Source organism: Mustela putorius, unplaced genomic scaffold, assembly GCF_011764305.1.
Source record: "Mustela putorius furo isolate JIRA1106 unplaced genomic scaffold, ASM1176430v1.1 tig00537227_pilon_pilon_pilon, whole genome shotgun sequence".
Lineage (NCBI taxonomy): Eukaryota > Metazoa > Chordata > Mammalia > Carnivora > Mustelidae > Mustela > Mustela putorius.
This window is the reverse complement of record NW_025422368.1, coordinates 25,626,706-25,649,105: the sequence shown is the minus strand read 5'-3', so window position 1 is coordinate 25,649,105 and position 22,400 is coordinate 25,626,706. Positions and strand designations below refer to the sequence as shown.

The 22,400-nt window shown below is 41.9% G+C and overlaps 1 protein-coding gene across 2 annotated transcripts in view; it reads right to left on the bottom strand.

Annotated features, from left to right (window-relative positions):
• FAR2 (fatty acyl-CoA reductase 2) overlaps positions 1 to 13,371 on the bottom strand; it is a 133,820-nt gene extending 120,449 nt beyond the window's left edge. The window contains exon 1 of one of the 2 annotated variants that reach the window (XM_045073253.1): positions 13,007 to 13,371. The gene's annotated coding sequence lies outside the window, so the exon portion shown is untranslated. The remainder of the gene's footprint in view (positions 1 to 13,006) is intronic. The other variant, XM_045073252.1, reaches the window with a different exon arrangement.
• Between the last annotated feature and the right edge of the window lie 9,029 nt (positions 13,372 to 22,400).

Below are 22,400 nucleotides of genomic sequence, written 5' to 3'. Positions count from 1 at the left end.
GAGTATAAAGTGCACAGTCACTTCAGAGAATTCTTCGGCGGATTTCATTAACATGCTCTACATAAAGCAGTTCCATGCCTAGGTATACCCTGTGGAAATGCATATACACATTCAACAAAAGACATTCGTGAGAGTGTTCTTGGCATCAGTATTGCTAAGAACCCTGTAGTGGAAACTACACGTGTGTTCATCAACTGTGGAGCAAAAAAATTAAATGTGGATAGCCACGGTATGGAGCACCATGCAAAAATGAGAATGAAAAATCTACAAATTCACATAATTTGGGTGAATCTCAGAGATACAATGTTGAGTGAAGCCAGACACAGAAGAATGCGTACTATAGGACTTCCTTTAGTAACTCCAAAAACTGGCAAAGCTAATCTATAACTTAGAAGTCAGGAGAGTGGTTAGTTTGGGGGGGGTGGAGTAAAAGGACTGCATGGGAGCATCAAGAGGGTGTACGGATGCCCGTGATGTTTTGTTCTTCTGATCTGGAAGCTGGAATCTGAGAGATGCCTGAACATCTTCACCTTATATTGAAGACATATTTACTTTTCCACATGTAAGTTATAAAAATAATAAAAATTACATGGAGAAGAAAGTCTTGGTGAAGGGCAACAACCATTACTTATGTTCATTATCACTTCATACATAAAAATGCATATTGGTTTGTGTTTTTTTTTAGTAACATAGAATATATTTGTAAATTGTAAGTAAGAGACCAGTGTCAGTTTTCTGGGTATTAGGGATTGAATTGGGTCCTCTCCAGACTCATAAATTGAAGTCCTAAATCACCAATATCTCAGAATGTGATCTTACTTGGAAATAGGGTTGTTGTAGATGTAACTAAGTCAAAGGGAAGTGTTACCGGAGTAGGCCGGGCCCCTACTCCAGTATGCTTGGTGTCCTTGTAAAAGAGGAAATTTGGACACAGTTATGCATGTACAGAGGGGAGATGAGGACCCAGGGAGAGGATAGCTATATACAAGCCAACAGAAGAGGCCTGGAACAGCTCCCTGCCTCACAGCCTTCAGAGGGAACCAACCCTGCTGACATCTTGATCTTGGATCTTGAATTTCTAGACTCCAGATTTGTGAGACAATACATTTCTTTTATTTGAACCATTCAGTTTGTGGTAATTAGTTATAGCAACCCAAGCGAACTAATACGCTGGGAAAACCAAAAGGGGAAGCAACGTGCCTCTGGATACCCAGCCAGATAACAGGAAGTGTGGTGGTGTTAAAGGCTCTTCTGCTTAGGGACACCACCACTGCTTCACTAGCCCCTCACTCACTTGGTAAGGCTGCTCTAGGGAAGGAAGAATAATGGAATGCGTTATGCAAGGGAATGATCTTTTTCCTATTTTGAAGCAATGTAATGCTTGGAGTCATGTGATGCACTGAAGATGGAACATGAGAACCTAAGCCTCCCAAACAGTTCTGGAGACCCTGGCAAGAATCCTCAGAGAGAATTTTTCTGACCTGGCAGTGGCCTGGGTCTGAAGTACTTTCAAGAGGTAAAATGGTCCCCCGGATTATTCCTAAAGCAGTGGTTCCAATCATGCTTTAGTCAGGACCTCTTAGAGAATCCGTTGAAAGCCAAAAGTCCCTTCATCAGATAAATGCCCATATTCATCCAGATTTAAGAGTATAGGTAAGGATTTTTAAGGCAGAGGGTTGGTTTTTGATCTCTCTTCTAGAAATAAAGATGGATGGCGACAGATAATGGCTAAAGACAATTTCACCTGTCATCTCAGAGGAAGTTAGCAACAACTTGTCCTCTGCCAAGACTCAAAGGTATCATTCTGGAAACTTTGTAACTTTTCCCCCATGGGTTGGTTTTTCTCTTCCCCTATCTTTTCTTTGCAGTGACTAGCAGTTAATTACTTAAAATGCAAAGAGAATGTATGTCTCTCTTCTGGGGCACAAAGGAAAGGGGAGGCCTGAGGAAGGAACTCAGTCCACAGCCAGGTTTGGGGAAAGAGGGAATAATAGTGAGGATAGAAGCACAGACTGATCAGTGCTCACCTGTGGTGAACAACAAAGAATATCATTTCCTTGGAGAAAATTCTCATTCTCTTCCCTGTGGAATTTCTAGTATTTCATTTCAACTCCATTTGCCAGCATAATTAAGTTGACATTACCTGTGCAGGACTATGAGAAGCTAAGTCATTGACTGGGGTTGGTTTGGAGGGTGAAGAGGGGGAAATAAAAACATGCAAGTATTTTATATTTTACACTGAAGATCTTTATTGCAAAGACCACAAACCCCAAAGCTACAACTGGCTAAACATTGCTCAAAGAGTTGGAGGCACTCAAGTGTAAAGGCGGGACCTATAATTTGCTCATCATCATATTTGCAGAGCTAACCACCCCTCCTGGCACATGGCAGACACTCCAAAAATTGTGTGAATGAATGAATGAATGAAGGCATAAATGAGTGAAATGGTCATGGGATTTGTAGTTCATAAGATTTGGATACTAGTGTACATTCATTCATCCATTAAATAGATGTGTGACAGATCACTCTGTCTTTGGGACTGACTTTTCATTTCTACAAAATGCATACTCCATATAGAGAAGGTGCTCAGACAATCTACACTTAGGGGTATTAGTTAATTAGTTAATTATTAGTAGTAATTATTAATTAGCTAATAAGTTAACTAATGAGTATTAGTTAATAGTTAAGGAAAAGCTATCTGCAGTGCCCACTCTGTATAGTAGGTAAGATGGGATGGTATGTGACGGACATATAGTCTAAGAGTTTGTGGAAGTCTAATTTGGGAAAGCTTTGCTCTGTCCTTCGGAAAGTGATACCTACATTTACCTAACGTGAGGTCCTGTGATCTGTAATGCACTCAGTGGCACTTGCGTAGTTATTGCTGCAGGCAGGACTGGACCAAAATAGTAGGAGGAAAAGAAGAGAGAGGCAATGTCAGAATTCTGCTAGGGAGAGGGTTTTGACAAGTACAACTGCTCATTTGGATGAGAGAAGTTAACCCTTTCAGACCATCAGAGATTCCCACCACCTCGAGAACAGTCTCAGGAGTGGATCTCAAGGTTCTCTGAGTCTTTCAGTAAGGAAACGAGTCCCATCGTTTAGCTCATCTGCTCATCTTCAGGGCACATATGTCTTGAAGGTCTTGCATAAACACAACACAACGGAAACACGATTCAATTTGGAATGAAACAACAGCCAGGGTGTAAAAGAAATAAAAAATATACAGACTGACCAGAAATTGATTTCATTAATACTTATCTGGTTAAACTTAGGTTTTGTGTGAAATTAAGGGGATAATTTCTCTTATGTTTTCAATAAATGGCTCTAGTTTTATTCAATGACTATTGTTCATCTTAAAGATGATTTTCTTATTGGGAAAAAAAAAAACTATGCTGTTACTATCCACACATCTTCTAATATTAAATGTCCTTTCTTGAAAATAATTAGCTAAACCTCCAATACATACACACCTACTGAATTGTTACACACAGCTTCTTTTGGTCAGTTTATTAAATTCTCCCAGCAGATTCCTCCAGGTTCTGGGCAGTGGTGTGCTTTGGCAGATAGAACTCCACTAGAAGGACTTAAATGGTTTCAAAGGTGTTGGGACCAGACACAGAATTTAACGGGCTTCCTAATTTCCATCTATCCTGACCTCACAGATACCAGGGTTTGTGTGATGTTTATGGGATATGTCCTCACTGACCTGTGATAAATAAAGCATTGTTTTGTTTTCTTTTTCTTTCTTTTTTTTTTTTTTAATGATCTAAAATGTGCAGTGTTTTCACAATGACTTTTTCTCATTTCTTGGCTCAGGAAATAGGATTCTTGCCTCCTGAAGTCATCCTGTTATTCACCAGCAAATATTACTGACCCAACAACTCCTCAGCTGAGGTAGGAGAACACAGAGAGGGTGGGAGAGGCCACAGTCTTGTTTTCTCCACACAGATTCATAGGGAAGTCTTTGCTTTCCCTTCCTTGCCTCAAGTGGTTTGAGGCCATGTCTGGAGGAGCCTAGGATGTTAAAATACCTCAAAAACAACAACAAAAAATAGTATGTCCAAAAGCCACAGGAACCACATGTTGTGAATGACGGCTTGGAAATGCTTTCGCTGGACTACAGACGTTAAGGATACAAACTTATCTAGGACTTTTAAAATAAACCATGATGAAAACAATACACATGTGCTATTCTTAGTGTTTGATAATTATACTGAGAACAATTTTTTTACTGTCTATTTAATCACATTGTTGACTACACAAAGAAATATATAATATTCTTTGCATTGGTATAGGTGTTAAAGTTAAAAAAAAAAAGTCTACTGAATTGAGATGTTATCTGAAATCAATTTTTTTTTTAAAGGTAAGCCTCTGAGTTAGCCATTAAAAAAAAAAAAAATGTCTTGCTCAGTGTGCCTGGCAAGGAGCCCATATTTCATACTGTTTGATGCGCACTGAATACACTGACCTGGAAGGATTTCATAATAGTAGTAATAAACCCAAGTACCAGCCTTCAAGTATTCTTTTTTTAAAAAAAATATTTATTTATTTATTTATTTGACAGACAGTGATCACAAATAGGCAGAGTGGCAGGCAGAGAGAGAGGAAGGGAAGCAGGCTCCTTGCTAAGCAGAGAGCCCAATGCAGGGCCCGAACCCAGAACCCTGAGATCATGACCTGAGCCCAGGGCAGAGGCTTTAACCCCCTGAGCCACCCAGGCACCCCCGATCTTCTGGTTCTAGGTCCCATGGAAAATACCTGGATCAGTTGTTCCCACATTTTGTATCTGAACTGTGCTGGTTATATATGAAGCCTCAGGGGATTGTTGTACCAAAAATCCTGATTCAGGAAGTATAGGGTAGGGACAATAAAATGTGTATTTCTGTTACCCCTAAACTAAGACTATCACCCCGAAACCATCAATATCCATAAAAATGCACATAAATAATAGATTTGCCTCATTGTTGAAATAAAAATTGAAGGTGATACTCTAGTAAATTTACTCTAGTAAATTTGTGCTCAGAGGTAGTAGAGTTCAACAGAGGTAATTCCCCTCCCTACTTCTTGGGGCTGTCACTATGTGTATCTGAGTGCCCATCCTTTATACAAGAGTTCAAATGTTTGAGTAACCCTCAAAAGTGACTACCTTCCACACTATCTTCTGCTCCTCATACTGGCATGTAACAGAAGTTACCATAGTCAGACAACAAATAGCATTGCCAATAATAATGAAGGAGCTTCTAGGAAGTCAGTTTATAATTTATAGACTGAATGTATGAGTCTCCCCAAAAAGTTATGTGTTGAAATCTACTCCTCAGTGTGATGGTTTGGAGATAGGACCTCTAGGAGATAATGATGTTGTGAGGGTGGAGCGCTTATGAATCAATTAGTACCCATATATAAGGGACTCTAGAGAACTCCCTTGTTTGGAATATGGAGTATGGAGATTTTTCATAAAATTAAAAATAGAAATACCATATGATCCAGTAATTCCACTCCTGAGTACATACCCAAAGAAAATGAAAACACTAATTCAAAAGGATACATATACCTATGTTTATTGCAGCATTATTTACAATAACCAAGATTCAGAAGCAACCCAAGTACCCATTGATAGATGAATGGCTATATAAGGTGTGTGTTTGTGTGTGTGTGTGTGTCCCCACAATGGAATATTACTCAACCATGAAAAAGAATGAGATCCTGCCATTTGCAACAACATGCATAGATCTAGAGGACATCATGCCAAGTGAAATAAGTCAGGCAAAGAAAGACAAATACCATATGATTTCACTTATATGTGGAATCTAAGACACAAAAAACAAAAATCAGAAATAGGCTCATAAATACAGAGAACAAACTGGTGGTTGTCAAAGGGGAGGAAGGTGGGGGATGGGCAAAGTAGAGGAAAGGTATTCAGAGGTACAATCTTACAGTTATACAATAAAAAAGTCACAGGGAATATAGTCATTACTGTAATAATGTATGGTGGCAGATGGTAACTACATTTATTATGGTGAACACTGTTTAATGTATAGAACTGTAGAATCACTAAGTCATACACCTGAAACTAATATAATATTGCATGTCAACTATACTTCAATAATAACATTTTTTTTTAAGAGAGAGAGAGAGAGAGACTCCAGAGAACTCCCTCGCCCCTTCTGCCATGTGAGGTTACAATGAAAAGATGGACACTTGCAAACAATGGAATAGGTCAGGGAGCCCCGAAATAAACCTGTGTTTGTATGGTCAATTGATCTATGACAAGAGAGGCAAGGACATACAATGGGGAAAAGATTTGATAAATGATATTGGGAAGGCATAAGAATGGAACTGAAGCACTTTCTTAACACCATACACAAAATAATCTCAAAATGGATTAAACATCTCTTGTCCTGAAACCATAAAACTCCTAGAAGAAAAATAGACCTCAGCCTCAGCAACATCTATGAGCCCAGGAAGTGGGCTCTCCCAGCCACCCTAACTGTTAGAAATAAATTTCTGTTTTTATAAACCACCCAATCTATGGTACTTTGTTATGGTAGCCTGAATGATCTAAGACTACCCCTTAATATGGAAAACAAATGAAAAAAAATCTATTAATATTATGGCCAGTGAGTTTAATAGTCTAGATCAAGGGTTGGCATTTCTGTAAAGGGTCAGATGCATTAGGCTTTGCTGGTTACAACTACTCACTGGGTAGAACACTCAAGTTCATAGATAATGTGATGAATAGATAGATACATGATCCTGGCTGTTTTCCAATAAAGCTTTTTTTTTTTTTAAAGATTTAATTAATTAATTTATTTGACTGAAGGATCACAAGCAGGCAGAGAGGCAGGCAGAGAGAGAGGGGGAAGCAGGCTCCCTGCTGAGCAGGGGTCCCGAAGCAGGGCTGGATCCCAGGACCCTGGGATCATGACCTGAGCTGAAGGCAGAGGCTTTAACCCATTGAGCCACCCAGGCACCCCTCCAATAAAGCTTTATTTATGGACACTGAAATTTGTTTTTCATATAATTTGCTTGTGCTACAGAATATTATTCTTCTCTTGATTTTTTTTTCAACCATTGAAAGGTATAAAAACCATTCTTAGTTCAAGAAATATATAAAAAACAGGCAGGGGCCAGATTTGGCCCTTAGGCCATAGTTTGCCCACCCCGTGCTAGAGCACAAGATCAGAGTCCACAGTTGTATGAATTTTCTTCTTCTCTATTATTCTTTTGGTTGTATTGTTCTTTGGTCATAGATTGCATTCCTGCCTCCAGCCCATCCCCATGCAAATGCACTAGGGTCCTGGAGAGAAGATATATGAAATTCACTGCAAAATCATTGCTCCTACAGATACCCGGTGCATTCACATTGTGTTGCCCTGTAAGAGATACATTACAAACATCAAATAAGGCCCAGATCTACCATGGAACAAGATAGGCTCTGTGAAGACTTCCCCACTGCCTGTGCTTATGGCTCCTCATGTGTAAATCTAGACTTGACAAAACGCACCTCAGGGAGGGCCTGCCTGTAGCCTTGCCATGAAGGTAGAAATCAAACAACAACAGCAAAACACAAATAAAAACTCAGTTTTCATCAGACTGTCGATCTTGCTTATGAATATCTCTTTATCTTTTATCCATACAGCAAAATAGCAAAAAAGTTCATCATGAACTTAAAGCTTATTAACAGAGGCAGTTCTGATCTCCTGTTTCCTTCCAGCTAAGTAGCATGAAAGGGATGAGAGAAGCTGATGGATAATAGAGAGCTGTCAATGTTAAAAGGTTTACTCTATTAATATAGGGCAACATTTCCCAAAGCGTGGTATGCTGAACGCTGACTGTTAGATGTTCTGCCAAAAAAAGCATTTCAAGGTCAAATAAGTTTAGGAAGTGTGTCATAAAATATCCCTTCTTTCTTGATTCTTAGCATGCATTTGTAAATTAAAGGCTCTGAGGATTCTTGCAATAAAACCGCTTACCTAGGTTAAGTCAAGTGTTTCTCAATCTTTCTTAGGAAACCTTTTTTTTTTTTCCTTTCCTTCACTTAACAGTTATTTGTATGCCAAAATACTAATGATCCAGACGACATTTTGGGAAACATTGATATAAACAAGAGGAAAGAATGGAAAGGTTTTAAGTAGGGAAGTGAATTATGTTTTAGAACCAACCACTTTGGTAAGGAGCAGACCTTTCTTTCCTGATTTTTGTCATTTTTAGGAAATGACCCTATATTTTAGTCATGTGCTCAAGCCAATTAATACAGCCACATTTGTTGTGGTAACTTTTTAAGAAGTGATAAAAGACGTGATGGTTTAAAAATAATCCTAACAGTACACATGATGGTGTGAAAAGCAACTGATGGTGTGTTGCCACTCTCTTGCCTCTACACCAATAGTCTGGTATATTCTCTAGACGTACTAGGCAGGGTTACCAGCTTCCATTTCATTTTTCAGTTTTTGTAGCAACTCTAAATCATAGGCATGAGTCTATTGCTTTGGATTATAAACTTTCAGCAGTATCTACCAAAAGAATTCATTCTTACACTTCTTTTTGCCTCATATACCTCTTATATCAAATCTATCAATAAGTTCTAGCAATTCTACCTTCAAAATACATGCCACGTCTGTCCACCTCCCCTGTCCGAACAGTCACTGGCACTCTGCCCTAACTGGTCTTCCGTCTTGCATCCCTTTATCCTTCTTGTCTTTTGCTCTTATTGCATCCATAAAGAGTTCCTCAAAACATAAATTAATGGTCCCTGGCTTCAAAGTCCTCAATGGCTTCCCATCAAAATAAAATTCAGAATCTTTTTCAAGGTCTGTGAGGTTTTGCATGATCAGGGTCCAGCCTCTCAGCCATCTCCTCACCAAACTCTAGCCACACGTGCTTCCTCTCTGACCCCTGAATATTTCCAGTCTTCTCTCCTTACAGCCTTCCCGTCTGCTACTTCCTCTGCCCAGATTGCTTTTTCTTACTTTTTTCCCAAGCTAAGCCCTATTCTTATTTCAACTATCAATTTAAATCTTTCATTGTCCGAGAGACCTTCCCAAAACACCAAATCTGAATCAGTTCCTATTGTTTTGTTTTGAAGATTTATTTATTTGAGAGAAATAGAGCATGCACACGAGCAGAGAGGAGGTACAGAGGAAGAGAGTCTCAAGCAGACCCCCTGCTGAGCTGGGAGCCTGATGAGGGACTCAATCCCACGACCCTGCAATCATGACCTGAACGGAAATCAAGAGTTGGAGGATAACCAATGGAGCCACACAAGCACCTTTCCTGCTTTGCCCCCCTGCCTTTTTTAAATAGCACCCTGTTATTCATTTTACTTCCAACAATTTGTTATTACATGTTTATTTTTTAAATGTCCGTAAGTTCCACAAGATGGGGAACGCATCTGCTTTATTCAGCACTAACTGTGGAAAAATTGGCACTGTGTCTGGTCACAGAAGAGGCTTAATAATTATTTTTATATGAATGAAGCTCACCATTGGAAAGTTCTCTGATAGTTTTATCTGCTTCCTTTTCCTTACATGAAACTTTAGCACCACCCAGATTTTCGTTTTTTGCACACTAATCACCCAAAAGACACATGCGTTCACCTCTGTGGGGGAGCAGAGCTCTAAGGGACGTCTCCTATAGCTGTACTCTTAAGCTTCACTAGCCATTTCAGTTTATTCTCTTCTTGGGAACTCACTGTACTTATATTCTGTACCATTCATTTGGTGTGTACTCTTACATTGCCTTGTAACAACTCATCTACTATTGTTAATGAACACCTTATCTTTACAGCTTGTCTGACCAATGATGTCATACGTCTGTCGAGTACAGGACCTGGTACTTCACAACCTAAAGTGCACAGCATGCTTCCACAGAGTTGTCCATAGTTGTACGAAAGGAGTCTCTGTCCGGCACCTGTAGCGCCCCCATTTTAACACTTAAGTCTGGGGATTTGACTCGTTTTCTTTCACTGCTTTCTTCCCCAACATTTTGGAGTGTGTTGCCATCATACTGGAAATGAAAGCCGGGATAAAGAGTAGTTAAGGGAGGAGAGTGGGAACAGAGAACTTGCTTGAAGTTTCTCATCTCCTCCTCAAGTGTTGAAAGAGGTAAAGACAACTTGGTAAAGGACTAGGCATCCTTTATACTGCTAGGGGATCTCCTAGAATATTTAGAAGAATGACTTGCTCAAGACTTGGAAATATGGATTTTTAGAACTTAAGTGAAACAAGAAAATTTCAATCATTAGCTCAGTCTCTTGTCAGCCTTCCTGCAAGCGATTTTTGGATGAATTAGATTCAAACACCCATCTAATTAAGGAAGTATCTCTGGGACCCAAGAAGTTAGTCTGTCTTTTGCTTGCCAATTCCAATGTTGTCCAAATAACAGCTGTTAAGGAATATTTAAAATGCTAAATACCTTAGCTACTTTTTGCTTTATTTTCTTCCTCACCAAAATATAAGGGTTATTATGAAAGTTCTGCCACCAACCTTCCTCAAGCTACTTCTGAAACATGGAACAGGAAAGTTAAGTCTATAACAGTATGATATTTGTTAGCATAGAACTGTTCAAGGAAAGTAGACGTTTTCACAATGATCTGTTTACCTAGTGTATCTTCACAACAACCTTTTAAGGTGAACAGAGTACTAGACATTGTATCTTGAATCAGTCAATAAGGAAACTGAGCATGAGAAAGAGGGCCTTAATGATATACGTACTAATTGGCTAACTTCCAGGTTTGTGTTGTAGAATTCACCTAAAATGTAGGATCACTATTATCACAACCCCGTTATTCAGTAAATTCTAGAACAGGATTGTTAACCTGGGGTCAGGCCTGGCTAAAGAATTTGCGGGATCTAGTATAAAATGAACACTTGGAGCTCCTTCTTTGAAAATTATTGAGAGCTGACAGTGACAGCAGAACTTTAAACCAAGTGCGGGGGCCTTCTAAGTTCAGAGTCCCGTGTCCCTGCACAGTTTGCGTTTCTGTGAAGCTGGCCCTGCCCAGGGCCTCTGCACGTCTAACATTTGGTTTGGTATCAGGGAGGCTGTGAACTCTAAAAATGTAGGCAAAATTTTTTCTTAATGTGCATGTGTTTGTGTTTCATATCCCATAGCTTCCCCCCCCCCCAGATTCTTGAAGTGGTCTGTTAACAAAATAAAACAAGAAGAATGCCTCTTCAAGAGTAAAAAATGTTCTCACGGAGCCCACAATGCCAGGAACGAGCATGCTGGCTCCTGTGCATGATCCTTCTGGAGACTGAGCTTGTGAATGAGTGGGTTTTCATGACTGCATGGGAGTAAATGCAAAAACCAAAGAATTCTTAAGGTTGCCCAGATGTTGTCAGAAATACACTCAAAACGCATCTTCAGATGACAGGGAAGCAAATAGTGACATGTTCAAGATGACCATATATTCTTTATAAACCCCAACGGGATACCCAAATATGAGCTCTTTTGTTGAATTTTACCCCCTTAAAGAAAACTTCTCCCTCTTCTGTAATTAGATATCACATTCCCTCCTTCAGATAAAGGAGAAATACCTCACAGCAAGATTTACCAACTTGTAGTGTAGGAGTCAGGTAGGAATTTGTTTAAAAAGCAGGTGCAGAAAATGCCCTCAGAAATAGAAAGTGTTCTCTGAAGACCAGCATCCCGAGAAACACTACAGGTGAAACACTTCAGCACCCGAGTTGGCTGGTAAAACCTCACAGCCATCTCCTGGAAGTCTCACACACAACTATCCCTAAATGTGCCCGGTGCCAAAAGCCTGCTCTTGCCAATTAGAGTGGTTGCCTTAAAATTTTACTTAGTCTCTTTGCCCTTTCAGACTAAATAGGCTTGCTTCTCAGCCAGATCTCCAGCTCACATAAATGGGGGTAAGGAGATGAGTAACTGAAACCAGAGGGTAATTCTCAAATCTCTTTTCTCCCAGTGTCAAACTTCTCATGATGCACTTCGAACAAGTAGAAAAGTACGATTAACCCGAGCTTCTTGGTCACCCTGCTGTCCCTGCTCTGTCCTTGCTCAGGGTACACTGGGGCACTCCGCATGATTCAACCAGCCTCCAAAGCTCCTGCAGACCCATCCCTCGAGGACCTGGTTGCTCACACTAGGTACCTAATCCATCCAAGAGTAAGCGTTCATTAATTCTACCCATCCCGCAAGGTGAAACAGGAGGCTGGCAGGTGAGTAGTAGGTGACAGCAGCTTTCCTCTGGTTTCTAGGATTAAGTTGGCTATTAATCCTTTTAATTGAATGGAATTGCCCCCTCGGGCAATCTTCCTCTCCCCGGGTGTGCGCAGCCTTCCTGCAAGCCATCTGCTGGTACCTGCTCCCCGGCTCTTCCCAGCACGCCCAGGCCACAGGGAGAGGTGGCAAACTTCCGACAGCCCCAGACCCCACCCGGGCCGGCCCTGCGCCCTTCAGCCGGGGATGGGGCCTGCGCGATGCCGGGATGGAGAGGGAGTGGGAGGGTCCCGGCGCGCGGCCGGGCGCGGGGCTCGGGGCGAGCGAGCACGCGCCGCGGGGCCGGGAAGCGCGCCGACTCTCTCCGGCGCAGGGAGGGCCGCGGACCCGGCGCCGCTCCACACGTGGCCCGGAATCGCCGCGCTCACTTCAGGAATAGCCCCAGGGCCCCAGGCAGCGGCCGCCAGACCCGGCCGGGCGCCTACCTCCCTCCGTCCTGGCTGCCCCGAGCGACTCGCGCGTTAACCCTCTCGCGCCCGGCGCGGCCCGCCGCCGCTGCCACCCGCGGCGCGCGCCACCTCGGCGGGCAGTGCAGGCGCCCAGAGCGCCGGCCGACGGCTGGGGGTGGGGGGCGGCCGCAGAGGGGCAGCGCCTCCCAAACCGCTCCCCTCCCGCCTCCTGGCCGCGAGCCCACCCTCCCTCGGGGTCCGCGGGGACCCGCCCCTCCCGCGCACCGGCCGAGCCTGCCTCCCCGGCCGCCCCCGCCCCGCGTGGCCTCCGAGGCGTGGGCTCTCTGAGCTCTGGGCTGCGGCCCCCGGAATACCTGCTCCTCCGGCGCGGGTGGGGTTCAACTGGTGGTCCCGGGAACCCCGCTCCTTCCCCGAGGCTCCGGCAACTACTCCCGCCGCAGGGAAAAGCGCTCGCGGCTTTCGGCCCCCAAACGTGACACTCTATATATCCGGCTCCGAGACTGGGTGTGGGGCGGGAGGAAACCACCCTCCCTCCGACCTTCCCCGTCGCCGCCGCGGCCTCGGCGTGGGGCGCAGTGGCGGCGGCAGCCTCAGCCCGCGGCGGGAGGAGGGCGCGGGGCTGGCGAGGGCCCTTAACAGGCCGCGGGGGGACGGCACGGTGCGCGCAGGCCCGCCCGGCGGCTTCCATTCATTGAGCACCCAGCACAGATGCTCGCTATTACTCCCGGGCTTTTTTTTTTTTTTTTTTTTTTTTTTTCCTTTCTGTCTTTTTTTTTTTTTTTTTTTTTTTTTTTTTTTTTTTTTTTTTTCTCCTTAAGCTGGGCAAGGGGAAAGGGAACTAGAAAGGCGCCCCTCTCTGGTCTGAGAAAGAAACTCTCCCACACCTTGAGAGAGAAAGAGAGGAGGAAAGTGGGGGGTGGGGTGCGGGAAGAGAGAGGCAGAAAGTCTAAGGTTCTGGTCTGAATGCTTGGAGGACACACTTTCCCCCCACCCACCCTAACAGAAAATACAGCCTCAAAATCCGAGTTGGCTGAGCTTGTGGGCACCACACACCCCGTGGGAGGGATGCTCTTGTATCTGCTCCAGTCTGCGGAGGCGCCCTGCAATGACCGGCCAGCGCAACGTCCTTTTTAAAATCCGGGGGGGTGGAGGAGGGGTGGAGTGGGGGACAGGCTCTACTCAGACCCAGGGTTTGGAGGGCAGACCTGAGGCGCTGTCCGGCCCCGGGGTGGGAGTGGGCAGGTGGCGAGAAGACTAGAAAGGACCAGAGATGCGCGCTGCAGAAACAGCAGCGCTTCGACAGATTAAAAAGAAAAGGAAAAAATAATAATAAGACGTTTTGCTTCTTAGCCTGGTAGCGCTTTTGCAGATTTGGTTTGGTCATTGTTAATATTTAAACGGAAAAACTGGATCCGTCGTGAGGGAAGACTTGTAGAGGGGCGGACAGGCGGGGGGTGCAGCTGTCCTAGTCCTCAGCTCGGGAAGTGCTGAATGTGGGCCAACGCCCAACCCATTTCCTAGAACAAGGTGGAAGATAAATTCCCAAATAAATACGGTGTGTTAAGATAAAACAAAATGGATATTGCCCTAGAAGCTGTCTTCACGGTCCTCATTACAACAACTGACATACAGATAAATAAAATTTAATTCATGAAGGATGGAGATAATGAAATGAGCTTTTTTTTTTTTTCTTTTGCATTAAGAAGAATTCATACCCATCTTGGATTCTCTTCTATGGGGCTTTCTTTGGTTAAATATAACAAGCAAAGTGTAGCCTAAAGGCACTGTGGCTAGTTTCCTCTGGTGACTGTCCAGAAGCAAGAGAAGGAGAGAAAAAGTTAGGACCAAGTAAATACACTTTTTTGGTTACCCCTTCCCCCACTGAAGAATAAATCGTAATATATTCTCAAAATGTGTGTGACAGTACTTGAAATGATACTGTCAAATGTTGGTTAGACTATGTTGTAATCCCTCATCACATTGGATAGAAGGTAAATTTTTACAACTCTTTGGAAAGCAATTTAGCAACACATTTCCAAGGCATAAAATGTTCAGTCACTCAAAAATGTTTATTGTTCTGAACCTTTTGATGAAGAATTCCCATTTTTTAGAATATATCCAAAGGAAATAATCCAAAAAAAGGAAATGCCTTATGGACAAAGTTACAGGTTTATTATAAATTATTTATAAGGTAGAAAATAAACACCCTTTCAATGGAATGTTGGCAACTAAAATGCAACACTATTGTAGATTACAAAATTGTAATTGGATTATCACCATTTAAATGACATTTACGTATAGATAATGTATTGGTCCGCTAGTGCTGTAATATTGAATGAAGTACACAGACTGAGTGGCTGAAACAACAGAAATTTATTGTCTTATAGTTCTGGAGGCTAGAAGTCTAAGAACAAGTGTCTGCAGGATTCTTCCTTCTGCGGGCTGTGAGAAGAATGTTTCAGGCCTCCCACCTAGCTTCTGGCGGTATGCTGGTAATTTTTGGCTTTTCTTGGCTTATAGAAATATAATCTTTGCCTTCATGTTCACACAGTGTTCTCCCTGATGCCCAAATTTCCCCTTTTCATAAGGACAGCAGTCATTCTGGATTAGGGCTCCTCCTAATGACCTCGTCTGAGCTTAATTTATTACATCTGCAACAACCTATTCCCAAATAAGGTCACTCTGAGGTAACAAGGGTCAGGACTTCAATATATAACAGGGGAGGTGGGTGGAGAAGGGCAGGATTCAACCCAAAACAGGTAAAAATAAAAAGAGACAGTGTAATAGATTGAATGGTGACTCTTAAAAGGTATGTATGTCCCTGGAGCCCATGAATGTTACGACATTTGGAAGAAAGGGTCTCTACATATGTAATTAAGTTAAAGATCTTGAGAGTAATTCATCCTGATTATCCATCCAGGTGGGCCCTAAACCCAATGTTAAGTGCCTTTATAAAAGAAAGACAGGGACGCCAGGGTGGCTCAGTTGGTTAAGCAGCTGCCTTCAGCTCGGGTCATGATCCCAGGGTCATGGGATCGAGTCCCGCATTGGGCTCTCTGCTCAGCAAGGAGCCTGCTTCCCTCTCTCTTTCTCTGCCTGCCTCTCTGTCTACTTGTGATCTCTGCCTGTCAAATAAACAAATAAAATCTTTTTTTTTTTTTTTAAAAGGCATGAATTTTAAATCATCATCTTGGGATAATGGGAACCTGAGAAGTGGTAGATGGGACAAGGAGAGGTAAAGATGAGTGGTGTTTACCAGGCTTTGAATCCTGCTCAAAGAAAACCCTTAGTCAGATAGAATCTAGGCAAAACTTTGGACCCAGCTTATTGTACAGTAACTGATAACATCAAAAGAATAGGTTCAATAGTAATACAAGTTTTGCTTTGCTCGTTGCTGTGGTCACAGGCAGTGCAGTTTTCTTCCATGATGGTTTAATGTAGGTTTGGGTGGAAGAAGACCGCTGGGCTCATTCTCATACATATTGGATGGTACATATTGTGGTTCCTTCCATAGCACCAACTCTGCTTACGCCCACTCCTGATACCCTCCTAGAATATGTCAGCCTTTGAAAATAGGCATGAGGAGGAAGGATAAACAGGCTGGTCCCCCACCAGTGTGTCTTATTAAAGGTTGAGACAGGCTATGGAGAATATATTCTGATCTGGGCCTGAATTTCTCAGGCCTAGAATTCCAGTTGATAAGTAGACATCAATATAAATCATCACCTTTTGTCCTCCTGTCTTTAGACCAGATGGGCTATTAAATGTGTAGCCACACAATTTTCTACTCTTTCCCCTTTACTATCTTTTCTGAGCAGGAAAATGGAAGCCAAATTTTCAGTTGTTTGCTTAATGATTACTGTTTCATGCTTTTATGAATTTCAAATACTTAAAGACACATTTTATTTTGAGAATTTTCTTCACCTTCACACTTCTTTTGCATTATTCCAGCCACCTAACTGTAGTGTTTGGCACGTCTAAGTCAAAAGGAATCTTGTTTCTATCTACATTCCCCCCATATAAGTATTGCCAAATATTGCTTTTCTTTAGAAGAAAAATTGGCTCTACAAAGTAAAAAAAAATTACTTGGATTTCATGAAATATTACATATGAGTCATTTTTGGGTAACATTGTGCCCTGATTCACCTTCAAAGTTCGAGTTAATCAGTCAGTTGTCTTTACGTTCAGGTGCTAGATAGTGTGCAAGGCAATGCCCAGGTTCTCTTTTTGAAAACTGCCCCTGAAACAAAAGGTGATCCTTTGTTAACATTCATTCATTCATGACTACTCATGGATCATTTTCTAGGGATCAGATACTGTCTTAGTTTCAAAACTGGGACAAAAGAATTAAAATCTCTGCTCCCTTGTAAGTTAATGATGGTAGAAGACAAATTTAACAAACTCTGAAGTAAATCTCCATTTACAAATTTTGTTAAGTACTATGAAAGAACAGAGGAGAACTCTATGAGAGAGAATAACAGAGGAGACCTGGTTTAAATATGGAGGTTCAACCAACTCTGTCAAGTGACATTTAGGTTGATACTTAAGGAAAGAGAAAGAGTAATAGGGAAAGTTCTAGGCAAGAGAACACGTAAAGATTTCAGGAGGGGAGTGTATTCAGCCTGTGGGTCTGTGGTTTGAGATGAATCTGGAGAATGGATAGGCATCAAAAGACAGAAAGCCCAGGAGGTCCTGGTAGGATATTTACACTTGATGGGAAGTACAACAGTGCCAATGTAAGGGTTTTAAGCAGGATTTTAAGACCCTGACTTTGTGGTTGGAACTGACTTATCCGAGGGTGATCCCCTGACCTTAGCTAGACCAATCAGATTTTTCTTTCCAGGAATTTGAAATTCCTGGAAATAGATTTTGCAAGTTTCTGGAAGCTTACTAATTCCGGACAGCATTCGAGAAATTCCACGAATTTCTGCTATTCGGTCCCAGAGTTTCCTAAGTTCTTGTCCTTCGTAAGGACTGTTTATTCTTTCCTGGATTGCAGGAAATGTCACAGTACTCCCATAAAGTTATTTATTATTATTATTTTGCTCAAGTTAGGTAGATTTCATTTATTTTAATTAAAAAAACCCCTTAACTAATGTAATTTATCAGGTGATAACTTTCTGCAGTAGATATGTTTTGTTGTTTCTAGGTGGCTTAACCAAAGAACAAATATCAAAGAAAGATGAGTTAAGAGGATCATAATTTTGATATTTCCAGTCACCATTTTTACTTTGTTGAACAAAGAAGTTTGAATCTGTTTCGTTGAGTATACTAGGTAAAGAAGTTTTTCAATAAATATTAGATCCTTAAAAAGCAAGGATACCTCTCAACTAAATCTGCAAAGTTAAATAAAAAGGTTAAAAATTAGATAACTTTTCCTCCTTTTGTTGCTTCAGTTAAGTATTTGGTTATAATGGAACAGTGGCATTAGTAAAGCCCTAAGTGTTTTTAAACAAGAAGGCACATGTCCCACATGATTCTCTGTTAAACCTTAAATCAACAGGCTCCAAATTGGTTCGAATTGAATCACGTTCAAAAGCAACATTAAATCCTTGCTCTGGAGCAGTTCTGTGCCCTCATTCTTGGAAGACTCTAAGAGTCCAGCAGGAAGAAAAAAATGTCACAAATCGAGCATTTACCAGGGTTAAGCAGAGCAAATACTCCCTGGAAGGTTCTTAGAAGACAAAGACCTAAAATCAGTAGATAAATATGAAATTCAAAACAAAACACCACGCTATTTCAATTATTTCATTGTTAATGTAGAATTTATCATTTACAAAAATGTGGGCCAAAACAGTTTTAAAAATATAACATAATCTTCTGGATGCAATATTACAAAAGAAGTCAATAGTTCCAACTTGTCTCTTTCTCTTTTTCTCTTGCTTGCTTTTTTTTTTTTTTTTAATTTGACAGGGAGAGCCAAAGGGCACAAGCAGGGGGAGGCAGTAGAGGGAGAAGGAGAAGTGGGCTCCCGCGACAAACAGGGAGTCCTGGCTCAGCCTACGACCCTGGGATCATGACCTGAGCCAAAGACAGACACTCAGATACCATCTGAGCCACCCAGGCCCCTCATAACTCGCTTGCTTTTGTTTTTGCTCTCACTTTCTTTTCTCACCTGTAAAAATGGGGATGACAATATTAACTCAATAAGCTCCCCATGAAAATTTAAATAGGGAAAATACGTATGTAATTACAAACAGCATAGTACATAAACTCTAGTAGCTTCTCAATGGAAATTGCCTTTTTTTCCCTCTGGCCAAGTAAAAACTGTATCAAATTAGGGGTACCTGCATGACACAGTTGGTTAAATGTGCAACTCTTGGTTGCAGCTCAGGTCCTGATCTCATGGTGGTGAGATGGAAAGCTCAGAACAGTCTGTTTCAGACTTTCTTTCCTTCTCCCTTTACCCCTCCCCCATCCCAAGCACTCACTCTCTCTCTCTCTCTCGCTCCCTCCCTAAAATAAATAAATAAATCTTAAAAAAAAAAAAGTACCAGATGAATTGCATATATATTAATTAGAAGAATAAATTTAGAACCAGAAATTGCATAGCATATAGAAAAATATCAAAGCAGATGCTTATTATCAAATATAAAACTAGACTATGGAACTAAAAGACATGACAAATATATAGCAATTAATTTTATTAATAGTTGTTTCTTTGCTTCGGAATATATTCTTTCACTGCTGATCGGTGTCTCTTTTAGGGACAATGTCAGACCAGAACGGTAGTTTTCTCCCAACGCGAAACCTTGAGAACAAAAGGTCCAGTGTCGGCACAACTTGCTATTTTCTCAGGTTCTCCAAACCAAGAATGTGCCTGAGTACCGTCGTTAAATAAACCAAATTGAGAAAGCTTAACCACAAGTTCCATAGAGAAATGTCCTAATCTTGGTGTGCATTTAGCAATTGGTTAACCTTGTTAGATGTGTGTCAGAAACAACACAGAGTCTAAAACCCTTCTGGAGGGAGAAATGGGCTGATTCAAGTCATTTTCTTTGTTTGTTTTTTTTTCTTTTTTAAAAATTTTATTTATTGGGCACCTGGGTGGCTCAGTGGGCTAAGCCGCTGCCTTTGGCTCTGGTCATGGTCCCGGGAATCGAGTCCCGCATCGGGCTCTCTGCTGAGCAGAGAGCCTGCTTCCTCTTCTCTCTCTCTCTGCCTCCTCTCTGCCTACTTGTGATTTCTCTCTGTCAAATAAATAAATAAAAAATCTTTAAAAAAATTTTTATTTATTTATTTGACAGAGAGAGATAGAGTGAGATAGAGAACACAGGCAGGGGCAGAGGGAGAAGCAGGCTTCCCTAGTGAGCAGGGAGCCTGATGCAGGGCTTCATTCCAGGACCCTGGGATCATGACCTGAGCTGAAAGCAGACACTTAATGACTGAGCCATCCAGGTGCCCCAAAGTCATTTTCTTTTAAAGTGAACAGTTAATTTTTTAACAGCCAGTTGCATAATGTTTACTGTGTTACTAGCTCTAAAGACATCACACATTTAACATATTTAGTCTTCATAACAACCTATGCAGGGCGCCTGGCTGGCTCAGTGGGTTGGGGCCTCTGCCTTTGGCTCAGGCCATGATCCCAGGGTCCTGGGATTAAGTCCCATACCAGGCTCTCTGCTTGGCAGGGAGTCTGCTTCCCTTCCTCTCTCTCTGCCTGCCTCTCTGCCTACTTGTGGTCTCTGTCTGTCAAATAAATAAATAAAATCTTTAAAAAAAATACATTAAAAAAAAACCTATGCAGATGGTACTACGTTTGTCCCCATTTTCAAGATTAGAAAAATGAGGCACAGAGAAGCAACTTGCCCAAATCACTGTTAAATGAATTTTGTTGGTGCTTCTTCTTACGTTCCCCATTATCAGTCTTCATGGTCTGATTCGTTGTGACTAATGACTCAGGTTTTTTCCCCTGTCATTTGGCTCTGTGCTAACATTCTTGGCTGTGGGCTTCTGGTTTCTGACACAAGCTTTCCCTCAGACTTTGGTTCTCTGGCTTCCCCAGTGCATTCGTCCTTAGGTTACCTATAGTAACGTAAGGTTGCATGGAATGAACTGCCCCTGTTCTATAAAACGCTGGGGGCTTCTGAGGTTCACCAAAAAGTGAGAAGCATCAACTTTAGCTGCTATGGATTTCGGCTGAATCCTAGGGCTTCTGGAACCAGATGGCGCATATAGCAGATAGCAAGGAGAACACAAGCAACAGCTCATTGCTGAACAAGATACAACAGCTCCCCAACTACTCCAGTCATTTTACTGTTCCCTCAGAACAGGCAACTTTTAACCTTGCTGCTTTTTCTGAATACAGTTTACTTCTAGTAATGGGACTGAGGACATTTTGTCACATTCTTATATAAAAGGACCTCAAGAGTGGAATTTGGTACCAAAACACCAGTATCCGCTGCTGCTTTTGACTGGGGCACCAACTCCTGGTAACCTTGACTTTGGTTATGACTAAGTCACATTAGCGAAGGCTTTGCGACAGCCCCAACAAAAGATTCACCTACTGCAACTTTTCTCCAAAGGGAGCTCCGGGCATGGAAGTTAGTCAGAGGGGAACAGCCTCCCCTGCCATGCAGATTTCCAGAGCTTCATGTTGATCTCATTGCCTGCCTGGTGCCTTAGGCAAAGGTCTAAGTTTGGTGCTGGCCATATGGTCTCTACTGTTCTAATGGATTTTTGGATTCTCTCCATAGGATTGTAACAATCCTCTGATGATACTACTAGCCACACTTCTTGTTTCAGGTATTAAAGTGTTTTCTGTTCACACCAAACTCACCATGATCTTTCCCCAGACCTGATTTTTCTTCTATATGACCTATCATGGTCAACAGGGTCACCATCCTTCTAGTAGAGAAGGGAGAGACATTTTTAGATGAATTATTTTCAATACTCATTCAGCTTTCCCCCATCTTATAAATGACATCAATTCAGCCCCTACTTTCTCTGTTTCCGTTGTGTTCTCCTTAATCCTTAATCTGCCCCAAGCACGGCTGAGCTCTGTTTCTGCCAGCTTCCATTAAATAAGATCCAACGATGGTACTGATGCACAATTACATTTTATTCTTATGTGTGAATATTGTGGCGCAAAATAGGTACTAGTAAGAGAATCTAACATGTTAAAGTTTCAAACAGGTCAGGCAATTTCACCATGTTGGGAAGCAGTCCATGATCCTATTGTGGGGGCCATGATTACTCAGATATTTTGATTTAAACCATCCCTCCTGCTCTCCCCTTTCTTTTGCTTCTAAGGTAGGGCCTGCTGTCATCCTGTTGTTAGCTTGTGTGAGTTCAGATTGCCATTTCCCACTTCCCATGTCTTCGTTCTACCTGCTGTCCACATGTTCTGTCCTCTCTCCTACCCTCAGTTTTCGGTTTCCTACCTCTTTTCCCCCTGTTTGGTAATCTGCTTTTCCTCTCCTATGGCTCCTTCTCTATACATCTATACATCTCCTATGGCCTGCTGGGTCCAGTCTCTTCTTCTCTCTCTCCCTCATCCTCCCTTCCCCTTTTTAAAAAAATTCTGTACTTCATCTGTTCTTTTTCTATTCCCCAACCTCCGGTTTCTTTGTAGGCCTCCAATTGGCCTAACTGAATCTAAATCACTTAGGGCTTTAGAATACCTTCTTCATAGTATGCATCTTTATTTTCAGAGTAGCACAAATGGGTTTTTGTCACTTTCAAAAATAATGAAGACTGTTCCTCACACATTTAAGATTCAACCTAGACATACATCCCTAGCTTCCT